We start from the raw sequence: 24,223 nt of genomic DNA on the forward strand, positions 1-24,223 counted from the left end.
TAGGTGAGTGGGGGAAGTGACCCGTTGTTTCAACCCTAGTGTTTCCAGATCGGAAGTTAGGGTGATCGTGTCAGTTAGATGGAATTGGTCCAAGTGAAAATTCAGGTCACCTAGGACCGTAAATGCACTTTCAGAGGCAACTGATTCCATCATTATGTTGATGCTGTTGAGAAAGGCTGTTTTGGTTCCAGGGGGGCGATATATCAGTATTCCTTTGAAATTAAACAAAGGTGATAACTTGATGGCAAACTGCATGGCTTCACAGGATATGGATGGGATGGGAATCGTTCTGACAGGATATGAGTCTCTGACTATTATAGCTAGCCCACCCCCTCTTTGTCCAAATCTGTCCTGGCGGTATGCTTTGTAACCATCCGGTACTGCTATAGCTAAGTCTGGCTCTGAAGATTCGTCGGTCCATGTCTCAGTGACAAACAGAACATCCAATTTAAAGTCGATGATGAGGTCTGAGATCTCTTGCCTATGCTTAACGAGTGAACGCGCATTGACAAGGGCAATTGTTCTGACAGCTGTTTTTCCATTCCTTGCAGATACCGTATTTACGACAGGTAATCGTAAAGGTATTGAGTGGTTACAATGGGGGCAGTGGGTAACAGACTGGCTATGTAATCCGGAAGGTTCTATTTTTATACAGCGAGTGTTAGGCGCTGGCTGAAGTGCCAGTAGGTCATGGCTAGTGTACGTCCTGTCGGTATCTGGCGACGGTCGGGCAGGGGTCGTGGCCCTGGGCCCGGTCCCGGCGCGGACGGGCGCAGACGGGCTTGCCTTAGGCGCGCCCGCTACGCTCGTCCGCTGCGCTTCCGCCATAGGCACATATCTAGCGGTAGGGGGAGGGCGCTAGTTAGGGGAGGGGTGTGGCCTCGAGGGGGCGTGACCTCAGTTCACGCCGCCAATGGCGTCCGTTCTAATGCCTTCTCGACAGAGACCGCAGTCAGCGAAGGGAACCGCTGTGCGGGATGCCAAGTGGGGTGCTGGTCCTGGTAGGAGCCCCGTGTGAGGTACAGTTAAAATACAGGTAATGGTGACACACAAAGATTTAAAAAACACAGCAACACAGTTCAGCTCCCGGCTTCCGCCTCAGGAGTAAAAGTTCTGCAGGCGCGCTAAATCTCTGAGCTTTTAAGCACTGGGGGGGGCGTGGCCTCGAGGGGGCGTGACCTCAGTGCACGCCGCCAATGGCGTCCGTTCTAATGCCTTCTCGACAGAGACCGCAGTCAGCGTAGGGAACCGCTGTGCGGGATGCCAAGTGGGGTGCTGGTCCTGGTAGGAGCCCCGTGTGAGGTACAGTTAAAATACAGGTAATGGTGACACACAAAGATTTAAAAAACACAGCAACACAGTTCAGCTCCCGGCTTCCGCCTCAGGAGTAAAAGTTCTGCAGGCGCGCTAAATCTCTGAGCTTTTAAGCACTGGGGGGGCGTGGCCTCGAGGGGGCGTGACCTCAGTGCACGCCGCCAATGGCGTCCGTTCTAATGCCTTCTCGACAGAGACCGCAGTCAGCGAAGGGAACCGCTGTGCGGGATGCCAAGTGGGGTGCTGGTCCTGGCAGGAGCCCCGTGTGAGGTACAGTTAAAATACAGGTAATGGTGACACACAAAGATTTAAAAAACACAGCAACACAGTTCAGCTCCCGGCTTCCGCCTCAGGAGTAAAAGTTCTTAATTTTTTGAAAGAGCTATATAGAGGAGCAGGGGCTAAAGTCCGCTATGGAAAACTGGGAGAATGCACGCCCAAATTCTCAATTGAGAAAGGTGTCCGCCAGGGATGTATCCTGGCTCCTTTTCTTGTTAATATATATAAATATAAATGGGGTGGCAGACCATTTATTAAAAACAGAGGTGGACTACCCGCAAATAGATGGTGAACGTGTCCCTATCTTTCTGTATGCCGATGACGCGGTCATTATGGCCCGAACACAAACCGGCCTCCAGAAGGCCATAACCAGCTTCTCGGCATACATGGGAGATAGGGGCCTTAGGATTAATATTGGAAAGACCTTCACTATGTGCTCCTCGAACAAGGTAAATATTACCTGTAATATTCACTTAGAAAAATCAAAGATAGGCTTAATCGATACCTTTTCCTATTTAGGAATTGTTTTTAACAAGAGGGGTACCTGGAGATCAGCGATCACTACTAGGAATTTAGCGTTTTCACGGGCTATTGGCGCTCTGAAGCAATTCGCAAATAAGCTAGGGGTTAGGCCAGTACGCATCCTGATTGACATATATAAGGCAAAATGTGTATCGACGGCTATGTACGGAGCTGGTATATGGGGGGTTGCAGATTGCCATGAAATTCAAATAAAGGAAAATGGTTTTCTCTGCTACCTGCTCGCTGTTCCCCGCTCCACCTCTTCCTATGTTTGTCACAAAAAACTAGCCTTGTCTTTTAACTCGGATCTAATTAAAATCAGTCCTATCTTGTTGTGGCATAAGATTTGGACTACAGCAGAAACTGCTCTTAATAGGGCGATTATTGCTGATTGTATCAAACTTGAAGGCTCTAAAAAGATCCAGTGGCTCTCTTATGTTCAGGAATTTTTTAAGAATATCGGACGCCTTGAATTTTATGATTCGCCCGAGACAATGTCTTCGATCTCCAGACAGGCTCTGAAAGAAGTTTGCCTTGCCCATCTGCAAGATCGACGCTGGTGTCTCGAGGGAAAAAAGGCCTCTGTTGTTTATCATCAATTCCTGCTGCAAAATCCTGGGCTACCGCTTTATTTGTCACCTGATCAGACAAGTTATAGCAGAATGCTCTTAGCTCGTTTGAGAACTGGAAGTTTTTTCAGGATGTTAACTTTTCCCACCCAAAATGATTGGTCATCGCAATAAACGACTTGTCCGTGTGATGATTCTTCCACCCGATTAATCATTCACTCCGTTTTGTTCTGTAGATTTTACGAGTGGGGGCGGAAAAGATATTTACTATCTCTCCTTAAACTTTGGAACCTGAGACAATGCAGACCAGCATTATTTAAATTATTGACCTTATCTGATGAAATGACAATTACCGCTGTGTCTAGGTACCTGAAATATGTGATTAGATGCAGATCCACCATGGTTTGATTGAACTCCTCATGAGTTTGTATGACTGTTGTTTTATCCTTGCACCCTTGGAGCAAGGGGTTTTGGTATTTACAAACTATGTATTGTATATAGATTTTTAAACATTAATTGTTACTGTTTTACTGGTTGTAATTACTCTATCTGCTTTTATGATTTTAATGTAAAATCGAATAAAGCTATCTTTGATTTGATTTGATTTGAATCCTCTTTTGGCCAGCTTTGTTTTGAATGCTTGTCAAAGGCATTTTACTTTCTAACCCCACTTCTATGCCAGCAGTAGTCTAGCATCCTTGCAAGAAATTATTCAATTGACTAACCAAATTGACAGCTGAATTCAGGAAAGATGAATGGAAGGTTGGAAACAATCACAGGTACGGTTCTTCACAAACCTGTTTTAAAACCACACTCAAATCTCCTGATTTTGAGTAAGAACCCATGCAGGCTGGCTTTACAATGTGTCTCCTGAATAAAAATATAAATTCAAGGTGACAAAAATAGTTTTACATATAGTGGTCAAAATGGACACCTTTTGGATTCTCGCTCCACACATCGTTGTCATCAATTTAATGACTACAAAAACTCATGGGCTCATCCCTAACGCAGGCAATAGAGAGGAGCCTCAATGGGAAGACCCTGCTCCAGGCTTTGTACTCCTTCACAGGGAACTTCAAGTTCAGGCGCATCATTACTCAGTACCAGTTCTTGTTGACTACACAGCATCCGATGTGTACATGGATATTCAATGGGTGTCGGACCACCAGAGTCCAGTCAAAAAGAAAAAAGTACCAGTAGCAGTGGCAGTGGACAGAACAATAATGACTTCTGGATTAGTTACTGAGGAAACCGAAATTTTGTTAGTCTGCATTTAAATTATTACCTTTGACTTAATTTTTCTTCCCCCATTATCGTCTTAGGCATTAGTTGGCTAGCCCCACACAATGTGTATGTTCACAGGTTGAAAATAATCCTGTTCCTTGTAGGTTCAGCAGTTTGTATCACACATTATTATGCCAATCAATCTTCATTTATCAAGAAATCTGCTACTTTACTGAACCAGTCCATACACCCACAGCTTTCAGCAATTCTGGAATGTTATCAAGAGTATCTTGATGTTATGTGATGGTATCAGTATTTTTATAGCAGCTAATAACCAGAAAGGGTATCCAGGCGCTTGTAGCTGGCATGTGAGGGCAGGCCTGGAGGGTTTACTCGAAGAATCGGGTCTTCATCTTCTTGCGGAAGTCAAGAAGAGAAGAAGATGCTCTGATATGTTGTAGGAGTTTCTTCCAGGCTTTAGGAGCCAGGTATGAGAAGGAACGGTCCTCTGCTCTGCTTTTATGTATGCTTTTTCAGGAATATAATTCTAGGAAGTTACCTCCCCATTGACCCTTTGATTGCAATATTGAACTTCTTTCTGGGGCCATAGTTCCTTCTGGGTGAATTTTTTCTATCTCTTTAGAGGAAGCAAAAAGGTATGCCTCCTTACCTCTTTTCTGCTATGAGTCGAGACAGAGACCACAGCCGCACCAACCTCTCCAGACTGTGCCCAGCATGAGGCATTTTCTACTGTTGGCATGCAACAGGGCCTATGCAAATGCAGGTGAGGACCACTGCACTGTCCTTCTGTCCTGCACTATTTTCTTTCCCTGTGCATCTCAATGTTTGGCTGAGCCACACACTTGGCATTCTATGGGATTTCCCAAGATGGAGATTCTACTTCCTGGTTCTTTCCAAGGTCACATCACATTCCAGTACTATTTAAGGGGAATCCATTGTGAGTCTAGTTGAACTCATATGGAATTTCGGCGTTCCTTGTGTGCCTGCATTCTCGTCCAGGTTTTTTACATTGCTGCTTGGACTGGGCCGTAGGAAGATTTTTTCTGGAGTACAGTTTTTTTCACGTCCTGCTGTGTATTGTTTCAGGGGCAATCCCAGAATGTAAACCTTGTCCTAGCCTTGCTGCTGGGAATAATAGGCTGTACCCATGTGCTAAAAAGTTCCTTCATCCATCGCCAAGAAGGCCTTCTGTTCCCATCTACTGTTAGACACACCTTGTCAATAGAGAGTCTAACCGAGACGATTGCAAAATATACTGACGCTAATTGTGCAGAAGAGACATCATTTGGGTAGCCAAAAATAAGTAACTTAGGTGAGGGAGATTTCTGCGAATACTTGTTATTATAATCCATCGAATGCTCCATCCAAAGAATTATGTGAAGGGTTTAATATCTTCTTTACCGACACAGGTGGTGCCTGATACACAGCTAGGTGTGTCATATTTGGTCACACAAACGTCAGCTCACAAAGTCATTAAACTTCAAGTTAACTAACTGGAAGAAGTTAACGCGTGTCTTAAAATGTAAACTATGTGAATTCTTTAAGAGGCCCTGCTCCTTCCTGGCTCAGCTTCTAAAGCAATATCCCAATCTCTTTTCACCTATCATGCACCATAATCTATCATTTCAGAAGTCAGTTTTCCTTACCTCATTAACGGTTGGACTCCCTTATTAAGAAGCTTGGGGCCATATTATCAAGCAGGGAGTTAAAATTATCGCCGCTTTAGCGGCAGAAAACTGCAGCTAAAGCGGCGATAAAGGGCTTGATAATATGCCGCAGAGAATTCCAATAGAAGCCCATGTTGACACCAGAACATGGGCTTCTATGGGAATTCTCAAGGACATATTATCAAGCCCATTATCGCCTCTTTAGCGGCAGTTTTCTGCCACTAAAGCAGCGATAATTTTAATGCCGTTTCTTGATATTATGCCCCTTAATCTTTCCCCTTCCGATCCAGACAATTTTCTAAGTCACCACACCGCCAGTTCGCTCAGCGTTTTCTTGAATCTCATTGCATCTTCTCGCCAATCCAGTCTGATTTTAGACTGTAACATGAGACAGAAAATGGCCTTGTTTTTGTAGGACAAAACACTTCACTTTATGAATGTGTTAATAGATGTCAGAGACCAAGCTTCTGTGACCCCCAACCCTCCTTTAACTGTCATAAGTGTAGCTGATTCATGTCTCCCACACAGTGGTCAGCAGGGGAGAATAGAAAGAGAGAGAGAGGGAGAGCACACAGCTGCTCCAGTGTCACTTCAAGTCTCAACTAAGGGAGTGATGGTATTTGAGACTTTCTTCAAGGTGGTGCGTAAATGTGTCAACTGGATGTCAGGAGGCTTCCATTGTCATAGATGGTATTCAAAAGGTGAATGCATACTGGATAGAAATCCATACCTGTACTTCCACCATTGAGGCTAAGATGATCACTACAGAAAACCAGGAGACATACTCAATAACCAAGCGAAAGCAGCAGCTACAAGAGCCTTTGCATGCCTTTGCATGCAGAGAGAAAGGAGGAAGCAGAGACAGCACAAGGCCACAACAACCTGTCTAACTAAGCAGGAGTATGGAACCAAGAACTAGCAAAACAAAGCAAATGTGTGTAACAGGATGGCCAGGTGGCAAACTTGAAGCTATTGCGGAAAAACACAGTTAAGCGTACAGTTGCCAGGGAGTGAGCAAATAAATTTTGCTCTTCTCATGCAGATGAACCAGCGAAGAACTTAGCCACTTTAAGCAATGCTGCTGCTATGAGATCAGGAAACACCTAAATTATTGTTTAAGTGTTTGATTTAACCTCTCGGTATGTCCATCCATCTATATATAAAACCTTGTAGACCAATGACAAAGGGTACTGTACAATATTGGGGCATTAGCTGATGCACTTGGTACCCACCTCAGATAATACCCATAGACCTTGTTAAGGTGAATCATCAAAGTCATCAAATTAACCTGAGCTCAACCCCTGGTAGCTATGGCAAGAGCGTGCAGGCTTAACTTAGAGGCAATATGCAAGGTATTTATGCAGTACTAAAATAGTAATCATACTGAAATGCTAAACAATAAAAATCCCATAATAAATAAGAAAAATATAGTAAAATGCAATACACAAAATGCCAATCAAAATTAAAAAAACCATAATTGTAACCTGAGAGATGATTTTTTAAAGTATTAGGTAGAAATAGCAACATGAAGCGCAAAGTTCAAATGATAGTCAATGGTCGTGGTAGAACAAGATCTAGGCGCATTTTAATGCTGAAAGCAATTAAACACAGGTCAGATAGAGTAGGTTTGTCCTGGACAAATATATAACCTTCTAACTTTAATCATTTAGGTCCCAATCCACCACAGGAGTAAACTTCTAAAGCCTCCAAAAAGTTCCGCCAATGGACAGAAATATGCACGTAACACTGCTTCGCTGTGATTTAGTGCACAAAACGAACAGTGGTTCTGCCACAACAAACTTATCAAAGTTCAATTTCTTCAAAATAAATATATTCTTTTCACATTTAGGTGCCGATTCCGATCCGGTAAAAATATTTCCCGTACGACTCGTATCCGTATTTTTTTACGTACGAGTTGTACAAGTCCCGTACAAACAGCCAAGTACGATTCGAACAGTCAAATTACATACGAATTGCCTCGGGAAAAGTCTACAAGACGTCCCCGGACAGATTTACGTACGAGTCGTAAATCTGAAGTCCAAGCACACAAGTACGATCCGTACCGGCGTTCCGAATCCCCAAGCGTATGGAAAACGTCCCGTACGGAGCGAACTTTGTATGACCACTACCCCGGTAAACTTAGGCATGGGGTACGAGTCGTACGGACCCCCCACCACACCCGCGCATGTACGCGCCGTACCCACGCCCTCAGAGCGTGGGTATGGCCCGTACCACCATTGGAGTGGCGCTGTAGGGGTACGCGTGGTACGGGCCGTACACACGCTCTGAGGGCGTGGGTACGGCCCGTACCACCATTGTAGTGGTGATGTAGGGTTACGCGCCGTACCCACGCCCTCAGAGCGTGTGTATGGCCCGTACCACGCGTACCCCTACAGCGCCACTCCAATGGTGGTACGGGCCGTACCCACGCTCTGAGGGCGTGGGTACGGCACGTACCACGCGTACCCCTACATCACCACTCCAATGGTGGTACGGGCCGTACCCACGCTCTGAGGGTGTGGGTACGGCACGTACCCCTACATCACCACTACAATGGTGGTACGGGCCGTACCCACGCCCTCAGAGCGTGGGTACGGCCCATACCACCGTTGTAGTGGTGATGTAGGGGTACGCGTGGTACGAGCCGTACACACGCTCTGGGGGCGTGGTTACGGCCCGTACCACCATTGTAGTGGTGGCGGGTACGCGTACGCGGGGATTGGTGGACACGCCCCCCCGAAGTGACCAGACCCTGGAAGTAATGTAAGTACAGTATATGGTATTTTACACATTTTGTAGAGGTTATGTTTCCTGCCCCTCGCCCCTCCTTTGCCCCTGGGTGTTGTGCTGACCTTCTGCGGCGTGCGTGGCGGTTTCGGTGTACCAGGTCGTAGGCTAGGAAGGCCGGGATGACACGTAGGATGGGGTCCATGGCTGTCCGTCACGTCCCGCTGCTCCTTCTTCGCTTCATCCTCAATTTCCCGGGAGTTTTTGGCTGCCGTAAAAAATAATCCGTGCGGAGTGACGTAGGCACGAATCGTACTTGCTGGTCCATAGAACGCTGCCTGACTCCGTCCGGACATCACGTACGCGATGTCCCGGATCGGAATTGTGGGTATTTTTTCATCGCACGTAGTTTTGTACGATTCGTACGGAAATGGTGTTTCTGTACGAATTGTACTTGTTGCTTTGTAAGGTGCTTTTCCCGGGTATGAGTCGTACGGAGAATACGCTCCGTACGACCATTCGTACCCGGGTTTTACAGGATCGGAATCGGCACCTAAATGTCTAAACACATGATTAAATGAGAAAGCACAAACTAATCGTGTTGTTGTTTAAGCATACTCAAAATTTATTTGAAAAAATAATACATAATTATGGAACAGGGCATATACACAGTGTTATCAAGTGTCAGATTGAAATAGAGGAAAGTGAGGTGTGTAGTACATAAATCAGAACAAAGTACAATAAGTACAGAGGAGTATTTACAAAGACAGAAATTCAGATACAAAATAAAAACATTTGTAAATCTCAAGGTGACCAATAACTATTTCTTCTAGTGGTCAGGTTGGATTGTAGTGCTTCTAATTATGCGTCGACGTTTCGACCCTTGTAAAATTGTGCTAATTGAGAGCATCAACAACGGGTCTTCCTCATGACAAGAAAAGGATAGCTTGCGTATAGCCGGTATAGAAAAAGAAAAGTCAATGTGTTTAGACCATCTATTCAAAGATTAGGTGAGACACCTTTTACTCTGTTCGCCTTATAAGAAGATTATATAGAGGGCTAGTGAATGTCTTCCTCCTGGAGCTTGAGGATAGCTCATAGGTGCTTTGAAGAACAAATCATCAAGAGCGAGCACCGCGTGCTCTCATACCATCTAAAGAAATACATATACCCATAGTTAGACACGAGCAAGATCAATACGATATAGTATGATTTACACTTTCTCAAGCAGTATGAATTGTTAATTTGCCTACATCACACGCAACCTCTGATGCTAATCACAATTTCTCCAAATGTATGTATGAACTGTGACATTCTGTATTTTAAATATATGTTATGCACCTGGAGTGTGAATATTGCACTGTACATTGGTATATACAGCAAACATTTTGTGGTTAGTATTAGCACACACGCATCCGTTCCCAAATTCAAAATCTCTTGTATTGACTGTGACACTTGGTATATGTCACATGTGGAATATGTCCAATGCATAAATTATGAGGTAGTATGGTTCTCACCTTCCCACACCATTGCTGACTGTCAAGGCATCCATTTCCTAGTTAGTATATAACCCACAATTGGATACAATTCAGTAACCATCTAGAAAGAGGTTTCATTTGTCTAGGCTCACACAAGCCAAAGAATTTTGTCACTGGAGACGGTTTTTACCTAATCCCTGATGAGAAAATCGAGTTGCACTTTTGAGTACAACCTTTGAATTTTTTGCCCATGACATGGACGTAGGAATCCACATTCTTAACGTGCCAGCCGTCCACGAGGACGCCAGCTGCATGTTGACGTGCCTCCTTTTAATCGCTTAATTCTCAAGCGGTCTTCCTCCTCAAGAAGACGCGCTGTCTGCTACGCTGCGAGCGAGCAGAATCCAAGGTAATTGTTATTTCTAAGAGGTGAAAATTGTCTTCTTCAGCATTTTTTAACTACGTAGAAAGGCTGTGGTTTTAATACCCTCACTGTCCCCTTTTTTTTGCACAGAGTCCACGGAAGCGAATCTATTCTGGGACAAAGGAGTTTTGACACACAGGGAGATTTAAGTACCCCGACCGAAACCCTCTACTTGTGACTACTCTGAGCGCTCTACGCCGGAGGTTAGTACCACTTTTTTCATGTTTATGAATCAGTAACACCGTTTCATGTTGATGTATCAATCAATGTTAATGTTCATAACACCACCATTAACAGCATTTTCAATTATTTCACGCTAAAGGGACCAATCTATTACTTACGAGGCTGACTGCCCCTAGCTTTTTTGCCATTACCTGGAAACCTCTGAGTGCATGACGCCAGAGGTTAGTGAATTACTTTCTCATCCTAAGTTATGTGGTTTTGAACAATACATGAGCCTCACAAGTAACTAGGGATATATATGTTTATTTATTTAGATGGTATGAGAGCATGCGATGCTCGCTCGTGATGATTTGTGCTGCAAAGCACGTATGAGCTATCCACAAGCTCCAGGAGGATGCCATTCACAAGCCCTCTATATAATTCTCTTATAAGGTGAGCAGAGTAAAAGGTGTCTCACCTAATCTTTAAATGCTTGGTCTAAACACATGAATCCTAGATAGACATTTCTTTTTCTATACAGGATATACACAAGCGATCCTTTTCTTGGCCTGAGGAAGACCCGTTGTTGGTGCTCTCAATTAGCACAATATTACAAGGGTCGAAACGTCGACGCATAATTAGAAGCACTACAATCCAACCTGACCACTAAAAGAAATAGTTATTGGTCACCTTGAGATTTACAACATGTTTTCACTCTGTATCTGAATTTTTGTCTGTGTAAATACTCCTCTGTACTTATTGTAATATGTTCTGATTTATCTACTACACATCTCAATACCTAATTTGTCTAAAACAAAAATCGGGATGTTTGGATGGTCTACACAACCAAAAATGTGGACTTTAGGAGAAAATCCTATCGAGGTAGTGGACCGATATAACCACCTTGGAGTAACATTTGACAAAAAGTTATCATGGTTAAATCATATGGCTAGTAAAAGTGTTAAATCTACAACTATTACAAAATCAATTGCGAGATTCATGAAACTGTGCGGAGGGAATGCAATTATTCCATCACTTAAGGCTTTACAAATGAAAATGATTCCGTTTTTATTGTATGCATCTCCTGCCATGAACAAGAAAGTCATCTTCGAGCTCGAAAAATGTTTTATGAAATGTGTACGCACCATACTCCATCTACGACAGGCTACTCCACATTGTATGATACGGTTGGAATTTGGCCTAAAATCTCTGGAAATGCTGCATAAGAACAGCTGTGTTAACTATATTATTATTATTTTTTTTTTTGAAACCGTTTATTACAGGTCTTAAAAGTATACAAGTATGGGCCCACAACCTTCCGGCCGGCCGCTAGCAATGGTAGGAACATACGACATACATTTATGGGACACGTGGTATTACAGGAGGAGCATTTCTCAGTAGGTAACAATGTCAAAAGCCACATCATCCAGGCCCCATTATGCGGTTTCATTTTAAATTAAGAACAACAAAACTTAAAACCACACCCACAAGGCAACCCACAATCAGAAATAGCAGCACGTGCTCCCCGAGAGGGGGGATCCCAACTATACACAGAAGTGTGAGGAGGGGGAAGAGAACAAAGCGAGGACTGGGGGAACCCAATGCCCGGCAACGGGGGAATGAGTCGGCTAAGGGGATGGGGCTGGCGAGGCATCGGGCAGCAGCGGTGGTGCGCAGATACCCCCTCGGTAGGCGTTCCAGGGGCCCCATACTTTCACCCATGTCCCAGGCTTACCCCTCGCCACATACACCACCTTTTCGCGAAACATGCACCAGTCCATGTGTTCTTTCCAGGCCGAGACCGTCGGGGGCCTCTGGGATCCCCACAGTTGAGCAATATCACGCTTGGCTATCATATATCCCAGAGTCACCCACCACGTCTGCGGCGCCGAGTAATCAGTCGGTTCCCACACATTCAACAGGCATCTCCTCGCTTCAGGCAACAGCGCCACATGCGTAACCAGTCGCAGCACCTCATGTACACCACGCCAGAACCCCTCTACCTCCGGGCATTCCCACAAAATATGCATAAAGGTCCCCAAAGCACCACACCCACGCTTACACAACCCATCTCCAGCATAGCCCATACCCAGAAGCTTTGGCCCCGTCATGTAGACCCGGTGGAGTATCTTGAGCTGGACGAAGCGAAGGCGAGCCGGTATGGCCACCTCCTTCGGGGAGGCCACCGCGGAGGTCCAGTCCTCGTCGTCCAACTCCAGCCCGTCGGCAACCCAAGCCGCACGAAGGGCAGTCAACAGGCCCGAGCGGTCGTTTATGAGCTTTTTGTATATAAGTGAGATCGTGCTGTCCGGGACGTGCCCATCCAGCATTCTATCCTCCAGGGGGGAACATTCCGGGATGGAGGCAACGTCCGAGAAGACGGAGCTCAGCGCATGACGGACCTGCAAATACCGAAAGTATTCACTGCCCTGCAACTGAAATTCCGTCTGCAGCATATCGAACGTTTTAAATCCTCCCCTCGTCCAAAGATCCCCCACTTTACTGATACCTATTATGTCCCACTTCTCGAAGCCCTTAGAGGTCCACAGGGAACCTAACCGCTCAGACGCGTATAGTGGTGATGCCCGGGTCAAACGGTCCTTCCACCCCATAGCTGCATTGGCCGCGTGCCAGACTTGCACCATGACACGCGTGGGGCCCGTCAGACGAGCGTCGGGCGCGCTAGAGTAGAGCGCTCGATTGTAGTCGCCACCTGGCAGGAGCATCTTGTCCATTTCAAATGCCGGGTTTAAGGCGGGCCCGTAGAGGCCATGGTTAATGGCAGCGAGCTGGGAGGCCCAATAGTACCGTTTAATATCCGGGAGGGCAATCCCCCCGTCAAACCATGGGAGCGTCAGCTTAGCCAGAGCAATGCGCGGCCTCCCGTCCCAGAACAGGCGGCGTTGCAGACTCTCCACCTCACGGAAGTAGCGCGCCGGGACCAAGTCCATAGTGTTCTGCAAAGCGTACAGAAAACGCGGCAGAGACATCATCTTGAACAATGCCGCCCAGCCGAGCGGCGAAAGTGGCAGGCGCCGCCAGCGTGCGACATCTACCCGAAAACGCTGGAGGGGGGGAAGCAGATTCCGTTCATACCGGGCCTCCAGGTCCAGGGTAATGAAGACACCCAGGTACCGAAATCCCTGCGGGGCGATCTGGATCGGACAGCCCCGCGGGAGAATAGGAGCCTCCCCAGAGAGAACATACACACACGATTTAGCCCAGTTGATGACGAGACCGGAGTTACGACCAAACGAGTGTAAAACATCAACTAGCACTATAAGTGATTTACGTGGGGAGGCTAGGTACAGAAGGATGTCATCAGCGTATAGGGATACGCGGTCCTCATACTCGGGGGTCCAACGGAGACCACGGATGGAAGGCTCCCACCGCAGCCACTCCGCCAGGGGCTCCAAGGCAAGCGCAAAAAGAAGCGGCGACAAGGGACAGCCCTGTCGCGTGCCCCGGCCCAGCTCAAACGGGGCCGATACTCTTCCGTTCACGACAACCTGCGCCAATGGGCCTGCATACAACAATTTGACCCAACTGATGAATCCTGGGCCAAATCCGAACTTCGCAAGCATCGCCCAGATGTATGGCCACTCAAGCGTGTCAAACGCCATGGTGGCGTCTAAGGACGCCAAAATGGCCGGTTCCCGTATGAATGGGACGCGCGCAAGCACCCCATGCAAACGCCGCAGATTAAGGGCTGTATTGCGATGGGGAATAAAGCCAGACTGGTCCTGATGAACCAGATCTCCCACCACACCGACCAGCCGATTGGCGAGTACCTTAGCGAGAATTTTGGGCTCCGCATTCAGTAGTGAGATAGGCCGATAAGAAGTAACCCGATCCCGAGGTCTCCCTTCCTTGTGGATCACCACGATTATAGCCAGACGCTGGTCAAGCGGGAGGGAGCCCAGCGAGTGGGCCGCGAGGAACATTGCGCGGAGGTGAGGCGCCAATGTATCCGGTCGCAGCTTATACAGCTCGATAGGGATACCGTTCGGGCCCATGGCCTTGCCAGAAGCGACCGAGCGTATGGCGAGGGCGATTTCGTCGGAGGTGGGAGCGGCGTCCAGCGACACCCTGTCCTCCCCGGACAGGGAAGGCAGCGCGATATCCATGAGCAGGGCACGGGAATCCTCTTCCGAGCAAGAAGAGACCGGGGAATACACCTCGCGGAAATACTCCGCGAAACAGGAGACAATTTCTTCTGGCTCAGTTACACACACACCATTCGTTTTCTCAATCAGCGGGACCACACGATTCGCTCTCTCCTTTTTATCCAACCACGCTATCAGTTTACCAGCCTTATCACCCACATCATACAGTCGCCCCTGTTGCTCTCTACTAAGGCCCCTGGCCGCCTCCGTAACGAGGGCCCTATAAGCCGCCTGTTTGAGCTGGAGGACATGTAGTGCAGCATCCGTCACCCCATCTTCTAGATTACCCTCCAGCTCAGCTATTTCAGCCTCCACCCGGGTCACCTCCTCCCGCTCGCGCCTCCGGGCGTGGGAAATAAGGGATAGGGCCTCCCCTCTAAGTACTGTTTTGAAGGCCTCCCACAGGGAGATAGCTGAAGGCACTGACCCCACATTCTCCTCAAAATAGCGCTGGAGGGATTTAATCAAGTCAGCGCGAATGGTGGGGTCGCGCAGGTACCAGGAATTGATTGGGACCACCCTGCTCTCAGCCCTCGGAAAGACATCAAAATGCAACAATAGCGGGGAGTGGTCCGAGATACCCCGTGCCAAATGGCGCACCTCCCCCACCCTCCCGACATGGGCCGCCGGGACAAGGATATAATCAAGCCGTGAGAGACTACCATGGGCCCCCGAGTGGAAAGTGTATTGCAGCTGCGTGGGATGTTTTAAGCGCCAGCAGTCCACCAATCCCAGTGTATCCAAGAGGCCGGATAGCCACGCCTGTGCCCGGGGGAGGTCCCTAGGGGGGTGACGATCCACAGTCCCAGAAACCACCGCGTTGAAATCCCCCCCCACCACCAGAAGCCCCCCCGGAAGGCCAAGGAGGAGGCGCCCCAGATCTGCAAAGGTGGTCGACTGCAACCCCGGTGGGACGTACACTGACACAAAGACAACCACTTTGCCCTCCATTCTCCCCACCAAGACAGTGTAACGTCCCCTGTCATCGTGGAGCACCTCATCAATTTCTAACGGGAGCGAGTTCTTTACCATGATACCCACACCCCTCGAGCCTGACGTGAAGCCCGAGTGGGCCACGAGGCGGTAGCCACGCCGATTCATGGCGCAGAAGGAATTGCCAATAAGGTGTGTCTCCTGCAGGAAGACCACATCAGGCGATAGTCGCTTCAGATACTGTAGGACCACACCTCGTTTGATCCTGTCCCCCAGTCCATTGACGTTCCAAGACAACAAAGTTAATTCCCTACCCCCCATCATACACAGAAACCATCATTCGTCCCCCCGAGAGCACAGTAGAACCAACACAAAAAAAGGGTTGCCTTGTGATAATAACGAACAACACCCCATCCCTGCCCACCCACCCCAACAAATCTACCCCCTCCCTGCACCCCTGCATGAGCCCAGACAGCCCCCCCAACGTGCAGTGTGCCTGTCGCCCCATAGATAGTTAAACTAACTAGACCCCCAGAGGAGGAGGGAGAACCCCCAAGAGACCCCACACAACCTCCATAGGAGGGGAACTTAAGCAATCCGACATATAGTCAAAAGTGACATCATTTTTGTCCCGAGAGAGGCCTAATATTAGTCCCTCAGTCTTGATCCGGCGAGCCCTCTCCCCCGGCCGCTCCCCCCCCGCCACCCTGATCCCGATCTCCAGACAGAGTATCCAGCCAGTCCCCGGCCGCTTCGGGACGATCAAAAAAGTGTGTGCGACCTTCCACCTCCACTCGCAGCTTAGCTGGGAAAAGCATGGCGTATTTGAGATTTAGGTCCCGAAGACGGCGCTTGACACCAAGGAAGCTCAGTCTCTGCTTCTGGACCGCAGGGGTGAAATCAGGATAGAAATTAATGTCCATATTGTCAAGTCTAATCGGTCCCTGTAGTCTGGAGGATTGCAGGATAGCGTCTCTGTCCCGAAAATTAAAAATCCGGGCGATGAGAGGTCTCGGAGCGGCTCCGACCTTAGGCCTTCCCCCGGGAACCCTGTGGGCCCTCTCCACAGCAAAGAATTTACTCAGCCCCCGTGGCTGGAGATGGGTAACAATCAGGTCTTCCACGAAAAGGTCCGCCGCCGCTTCCTCACGTCCCTCAGGCACCACGATGATACGGATGTTGTTCCTCCGGGCCCGACTCTCGGAGTCCTCCAGGCGACGATTCATCAGCGCACTCGCCCGGGCAAGCCGGCGCACCTCCGTTTGCAGGGCCGCCACATCTGTCGTAAGGCCCGATGCGGTGTGGGCCAAAGAATCGACTCGGTCGTTGGTCTTGGAGAGATCGGCCCTTATCAGGCCAACATCTACGAGGACCGAGTCGATCTTCTGCGCCAGTGTGTCAAAACGCTGGCCCACAGAGGCCTTCATCTCGGCGATGGCGCCCATGACATCCCGCAGAGTCAGATCCGTGGGCAGATCGGGGGCATCAGTAGGGCCCTCAGGGGACCTGCGTGGCACCTCAGGAGATCCCTTCTGGAGGGTATAGCGATCCATGCTGTTGGACTGATGGGCTGCGCCACGCCGGGCCGATTTTACCTTTGCCCGATCGCCATCTTGTTTCGTGGTCATGGTCCCAGTCTCCCGATCGCACCAGCCACGTCGTGAAGGGCGGGCAAGCCGGTCCACGGGCTCCGGGGGGGTGCCACCCCAGATCTGCGGGGAGGATCACAGCCGGCGGGCAGGCAGGGCCCCCCAGCGAGGCCACACCAACACACAAAGCCCCGCGACCCAACCTCGCATATACGGCAAGGAGGGTGCGAAAGCGAAAGTGAAAGTGCGGGTTACGCGAGCCACCAAGCCCTGTCCGCCGCTGTTATTCACTTCGTCACTGGATCGCCCCACAACGCAAATCCGGGGTTCGGCTAGGAGAAGGCCGCAAACCTCAATCGGTGCTAAAGTCGGTGTCCGGGGTCCGATTTGGAAGCGGAAAACGGGCGCCACCTCAGCTCGGGCTCACCAACACAGTCCCCTCATCTGGGACAGGATATGTTCAGGATAGTCATAGGAGGTCGCGGAGGTCCTCGGGAGCCTCGCACCTACGCGGCCATCTTGGTTGCGCGCTAGGCTCCTCCCCCGTTAACTATATTATTGACGGTGCTAAGGTCGAATCATGCACATTGAAACATCTAATAATGGAGGAACTCCAGAGTAAAAAAGTAAGAGATCTGCAACTTTCTAGCATAATGATGGAAATAGATTCTTATGATCTGCCTGATTTACAGGAGATGGGGCGAATGACCAGGGATGTGCGGAAAAATTTAATATGTAGAACATTAAAGTTAATTCAGTGGAACTTAGATCTTCTACAAGCCGGGAAATATAAACACACAGGCTTAATAATTGACACATATACCTTGCAGGCTCAAGAATACTTGGGATGGAATCTGTCCAGTTATATTAATTGGAAATACCAAAGTTCATACAATTCTATATTCCGATAGGGAAGTTCGAAGGGACTTGGAATCAGGCTCTCAAAGATACACAGGTATGTCAGCTTTGCAGAATCGGCAACATTTAATATGCATTTGCCCGAGGCTGTTGTCTACACGGAGGTTATATTTACGCCCCATGTTCAATCATGCCAAAATAAGAACAACTACAGAGGCTATACGTTATTGTTTTAGGCTCACAGGGGAAAGTGCAATTAGAAGGATGGTTCCGTTTTTAGAACATGCCTATAAAATTTTAAACGACTAGATGGTTTTATTATTGGACATGTATATAGATGCAAAACAGGTATCACGATCTATGTATGTTTTCTTTTATATGATACCACACATGGAGAATATGTGATTTTTTATTCTATTTTTATGCTTACTTATTCTCTATTTCTTGTAATCCAATGATTAATGCAATAAAGTATTTTACTACCACTACACATCTCACTTTCCTTTATTTCAATCTGACACATGATAACATTGTGTATATGTCCTGTTCCATAATTATATATGATTTTTTCATATACAATATTGAGTATGCTTAAACAACAGCTCGATTAGATTGTGCTTTCTCATTTAATCATGTGTTTAGACAGATGTGTATATAACATTTAATGTGAAAAGAATATATTTCTTTTGAAGAAATTGAACTTTGATAAGTTCATTGTGGCAGGACCACTGTTCACTTAATGCATTAGTCCCCAGGTTCTGCACGTTACTGGGTATCCTTATTGATGAATAGTGATTTAGCGCACAGCACCACATGATGCGTAACAGCGTGAGGACATTCGAGTTGATTGTGCTGCCACTCAAGTAGAAACTGTACTCGAGAAGCAGCTCTCTGACTGCGACCGCTCACGACCGCCCACGTTAGAAAATCTTGCCAGAAGTCCTCCTAGTGACCAGAAATCATGCTCGGGGATGCCAAATCTAGCTTGTATTTCTTGAGTCTGGTAGGAGAGAAAATTCCAACATGCAGCGATTTTCGGAATATGGCCAGAACTCCACTTTACAAGAGAAACATGGAGTCACCAAATCCCACCAATTCCACAGGCAGGATGCAATGTTCTGCTTGAGCCTACAGGGTAGGCACTTACAGACTCACCAGTTGGAAGACAGAGGCCAACAGGTGAGTCCAGTCCAGGTCCCATTGCCACTGGCCAGCTGGGCAGTAACAGGAAAAGGCCTCTTGCAGCTATTTGTGTTCCTATAGCTTTAACAGGACTTCAGCCTTATGACCCTTGGAGTCCACTTCTTTGCTTTGTACTGGGCACAAGAATGAGAGCTAGTGCAGTCTTCTAGGCTCTTCTCAGGTCTCATAGAGCAGGTTCAGTCCTCTTCTAACTTTCCACAGGTCCAGGAGGAGCCACAATTATGCTAGAGGTTGGCGTAACTTGTGTAATTTGCTGAAAAGTAATTAAGCGAAATTATAGCAGAATTCAGCAAGTATGCCCAAAATTACACTAGGATAATAGCTCAGTATTTAGTGCTACTTTCTTAGTGCAAAATGCACCCTTGCATCCAAAATGGACAGAACACGGACAGAATCAGACAGCAGTCGCTTGCACTCACTGAAGTTAATTTTTCCTGTGCTCGTGCTGTACTATTTTTATGCCAAATTACTCATCATTACGCAGGCGTAGTAACTCAAATTTACTGAGATTACTCCGATTACTCTGACATAATTAAAATTTTGCCAAGGCTTAATTTATGTCTGTCATGAGCTAGTGGGTGGGAATGACCCTTGGGGCCACCCTAACCAATGGGGTAAAGGTTCCTTGGGCTAACCCTACTCACTTTAGGCATTTTCATGATGGCCGAAGTTTTGGGCCTCACTACACTTGGTTTCTGAGGGCAGGGGGTGTGTGTGGGGAATGTACTGTGGTAATACTAACGGCCTTCCACATCTAACACCAAAATCCAAACTGATACGCACGACAACCTCAGAGACAGAAGACTGGTATAACTAAGCTGAACTTTCAGCAACCAGACAGTGGATACAGGCAAATATTTTTGCATTCTGTTTCCCTCCTTTGAAGTGAGCCCCAAATGTTATATGTAAACCTAGCAGACCTGTCAAAAAGACTTTGACACATGTCAAAAGAGGCCCACTGTGATTGGGGCGTGACTGGCTGGGAAAACAACAGAAGGGCCATGCCCAGGTGTCAGCTAATAATTACCTGGGACAGGGGAGGAATCTTTGAAGTGCGCACCAAATGTCATATTAAAATCCCCAGCAGACCTGTTAAGCATGATGGGACATTCAAACAGTATTTGTCGCTTTAATGTCAAAATTGATCCTCCCAGCCCCCCTTCCACATTATGTCAGGTTCAGAAGCCCATTCAAGTTAGCCTATTGTTGCTCCTGGGAGCAAGTTCACACCTCATTCACACTTATTTCACTTTTAATTACTGGCTGGGTAAAGGGGAGAACAACATGCAGATTTAGTTTTAGGGGACTTCAGGCAGGTCAAAGATATTTTTTAAAGCCACTTTTCTGTAATATTCAGGACAAATCCCACATCACCATTGAATTGGATTCTTAAGAACTATTCAAATAGTTGCTTAATTATTTTGTTAGCTAGTCAAATTCCCAAGACACAGGATTAGTATTTAATACTGCATCCAAACGTTTTCCTATGGAACAGCCAAACCTACTTCAGTGAAAATAGCTTTGAAGGTATTTTCACTGAAAGGACATGTTTAACATTTAACTTCTCCATGTTCTACTTTTAAATACCATGCACTCTGTCTTCATGGGCGATAAGGCCTACGTAGGGTGACTTATACATGTTTAAACTGAAGGTTTAGGCCTATCAAAAGGGGTTATTTTGATAGTTCTAATTTGTAATTAAAACCTGCACAGCAAAACTACGGTTTGCAGGCACACAGTCATGTTTACATTGTTACTGTAGAGGATAGCACAATGAGTGCTTCAGTCCATTTGTGACATTCAACTTACAGGCCCTGTGCAAACTGGGGAACCATATACCAGGGGCTTAACGGTGACTTAAATATGCCAATCAGACATTGACAACTTTACCATGCTGAAAGGAAGAGCACAAGCACTTCACCACTGGTTAGCAGTGCTCAGAATTCCATAGCCAGTAAAAATAGGGTTCACCAAAAAAGCAAAAATCAGGGAAAACGATGTCTTCTTTGTTGATTGATTTCTACATTTCCCCCAGAGTGTGACAAAAGAGGGTCTCCTCCTCTAAACTCGCCAGTTTAAGAATGGCTCATTTGTAAACTCGGTAAGTTATACATTTTCTGTTCCTCGGTTGGAGGAGGGAGAGGAGAGCGTGATGGGCAATGGCCCTAGCAAAGTACGGTTCGCATGACCTGTGTGTATATGTATATATGTATATATTCTCACTAATAAGCAGACGAGCAAGGTCCGACTATGGATATAAGCTAGGCACCATATTGTGAGGTGGCCTTAACTGCATACAGAGGTGGCAGCACCTCCATAGAGGTATGAATCACGGTATAAAAAAGAGAGTTAGTTGGTTGAATGGAGTAAGATTGGTTGTATTTGACAACCACAAATCCAGGTATGACTGACCCTACCCTTTTATTCACCGTTTTCTCTGCCCACAGATTCTCTCGAGTAAGTTACTATTTGAACCCCTCATTCTGCAAACAATTGGTTTCAGAGACCCAACAATGAGGGGTCGTAGGGGATCCATAAATTTCAGAGTTCTGGGATCTGAAAGGTCCTGATGAAGGCTGTGATGACCTGAAAATGTAGACGTTTAAAAAGCAGCCGAAACATGTCGATAATTTAGCAGTAAGGAGGGGTGTAGGAACTCCTAATACTGTCCTATCACCACCATCCTTTTTGGTTTTTAATCCTAGTCGGTGAATCTAGGAATAAAATTACTTCTGAAAGATACCACTGAACTAGTTTTAATTCTCACTGCACATTTTTCTTTCGGTGATTCCAGGATCCCTCATGTATATTATTATTTATATGTGTTTGTATTGTCTTCCCCTCCCTTTTGCTCCACCCCAGGCTTTGGTCTGCGCAGGGATGTACTGAAGCAAGCCCGATGATGAAGCATGTCAAAATTATGTGAGTTAGGGCAGTATTTTTTCACAGAGCACGTGCTACCTCTAATCTAGAGACCCGGACACACTACTTCCCTTGTGTGTTCAAAATCAGGGAAACCCTGCAGAATGGGCAACATTACCCACACCTTTCAGAAGTTCTGTTCAGAATTTCAAAATAAACTGAGCTCTCCCATCAGTCATTGTCTGTCCAGCAGACCATGAAGGCAACAAATGTCTCCAATGAAGTTTGACAGGGTCATTGCCAAATTATTTAGGGGAATAAAGTGGGCAAAGCTTCTGAATAGTCTATCACCACAAAAAGTTTATTTTGCCCTTTTGAAACTGGTAGTTTAACAATGAAATTAATAGAGATAATGAAACATGGGGATCCAGAAGTGGAGAAGTTTGGCAAAAGCTCCAAAGGCCTTTGATTAGACAATTTCACGTGGGCACATATGACACTCTTCTATACATAGGACTTGACAGTTCTAGCCATAGAGGGCCACCACATTGTCTAGCAAAAAGGTCAGTAGTCTTTCTTTGTCCTGGATGCCTTGGCATTGGGGAGCCATAACACCATTGAATGGCTTTAGTGTGAAGTTCTTCTGTGGGTAAATTCCACCTGCTCTAATGAAAGAACAAAACATTTTGATATTTTTTGACATTGGTATTCCAGCTAGTATTGTGTGTCTATAGTTCATGTACACCTATTAACTTGGTTCAATAATTTTATTTCTACCTCTAAACCATAGGATGGCATTGTCAAAATTGAAGGAGCTTCTTGTTTCTCTATTAGCTTGTCTACTTGCTGAAAGATTGGTTTCCAGAATGCTGGAAACAAGGAGGGTCATTAGGATAGCGGGTGGATCGCCACCGCAAGTATGGTGGTGGCGATCCGCCTGCCAAAAACCACTGCCCGCATAGCAATTTCCCCCCGCCACATTACCATGGCGGGGGGGACCCCTGGGGACGGAAAGACAATCCGCACGATTGCCTACCGGGCAGAAAAGCTGTTAATATGGTGGCGGTGTCTGGTAGACACCGCCATCCATATTAGAATGCAGGCGGGGACATGGCGCCACGGAAAGGCAGGTGGTTCTCACCATTGGGGGACTGCAGCGGGCATCCAGGGATTCTGGGGGGTGCACATGGGGGGGTACCTATGGTACCCCCCCCCTGCAGTTTCATGCACAACATGGAACAGCACGACATGCCTTCTTGGCATTACGGCGGGCTGTGCTGAGAGCACCGCCAGCCATAATGTCAAGTATGCAGGATGCGCCCGCCAGTGTGGCGGGCGCATCCTAATGTCACCAACGGGACCCCAGCACCAATGGCGGGCGGTCCCATTCTACAATAGGATTTGTCCTCCCACCATCCTAATGATGCCCAAAGTATTGAACGTGAGAATTGACAAATTTGAAGGATTTATTGCAAATCCTTATGAGCCATCCAAATAAGAACTGGAAGCAGTGCTCCTTCCATGTAATGCCTCCAATGAGCAAAGGCTTCTTTACTGGCGAGGAGCTCTTCCCTGCATTTGTGTGATTCTTGGAATAAAAAGCTATTACTGCTGTCTCTGGATGTTTTTTAGAAATAATTGCCCCTATGTTGAATGAAGATGCATTTGTTTCCACTGTAATCTGTACATCTGTGTTTGGATGTCATACAATGGTGGCTGTTTTAAAGGCGGTATTAGCCTACAAAACCATTGTCTTGTTCTGACCCTCGTATGAACGGAGTTCCTTTCAGAATGAGTTTACAATTGGTTTAATAATACCAGAATGTTTTGCTATGAAATACTAGGAATCTTTCTTTCTCTTCACAATTTTCATTTGAGGCGCCTCTTATACTGATGTGACTTTGTTAAGATCCATGCTGCTGCCTTTTTCAGAGATAAAAACCCAAAAATATTACTTCAGAGGCTTTAAAAATGCATTTCCCTAATTTAGTGTAGAGACAATGTTTTCTTTGATGTAATAATACTTTGCAGAGATTATTCCGATATTGTTCTGAGAAAACTAGTCTACCATCCAGGTAGATGATGGCATAAACCTCTATGTCTCTAAAAATGTAATTTGCAAGATGCAATAGGTTGCTAAAGCGTTGCATAAACCAAAGGGCATGACCAGGAATTTAAAATTGTTGTTGGGTTAAATGCAGTTCTCCTCTAATCTGTCTGTGATA

The sequence above is a fragment of the Triturus cristatus genome, chromosome 2_1 (assembly GCF_964204655.1).
Source record: "Triturus cristatus chromosome 2_1, aTriCri1.1, whole genome shotgun sequence".
Taxonomy (NCBI): domain Eukaryota; kingdom Metazoa; phylum Chordata; class Amphibia; order Caudata; family Salamandridae; genus Triturus; species Triturus cristatus.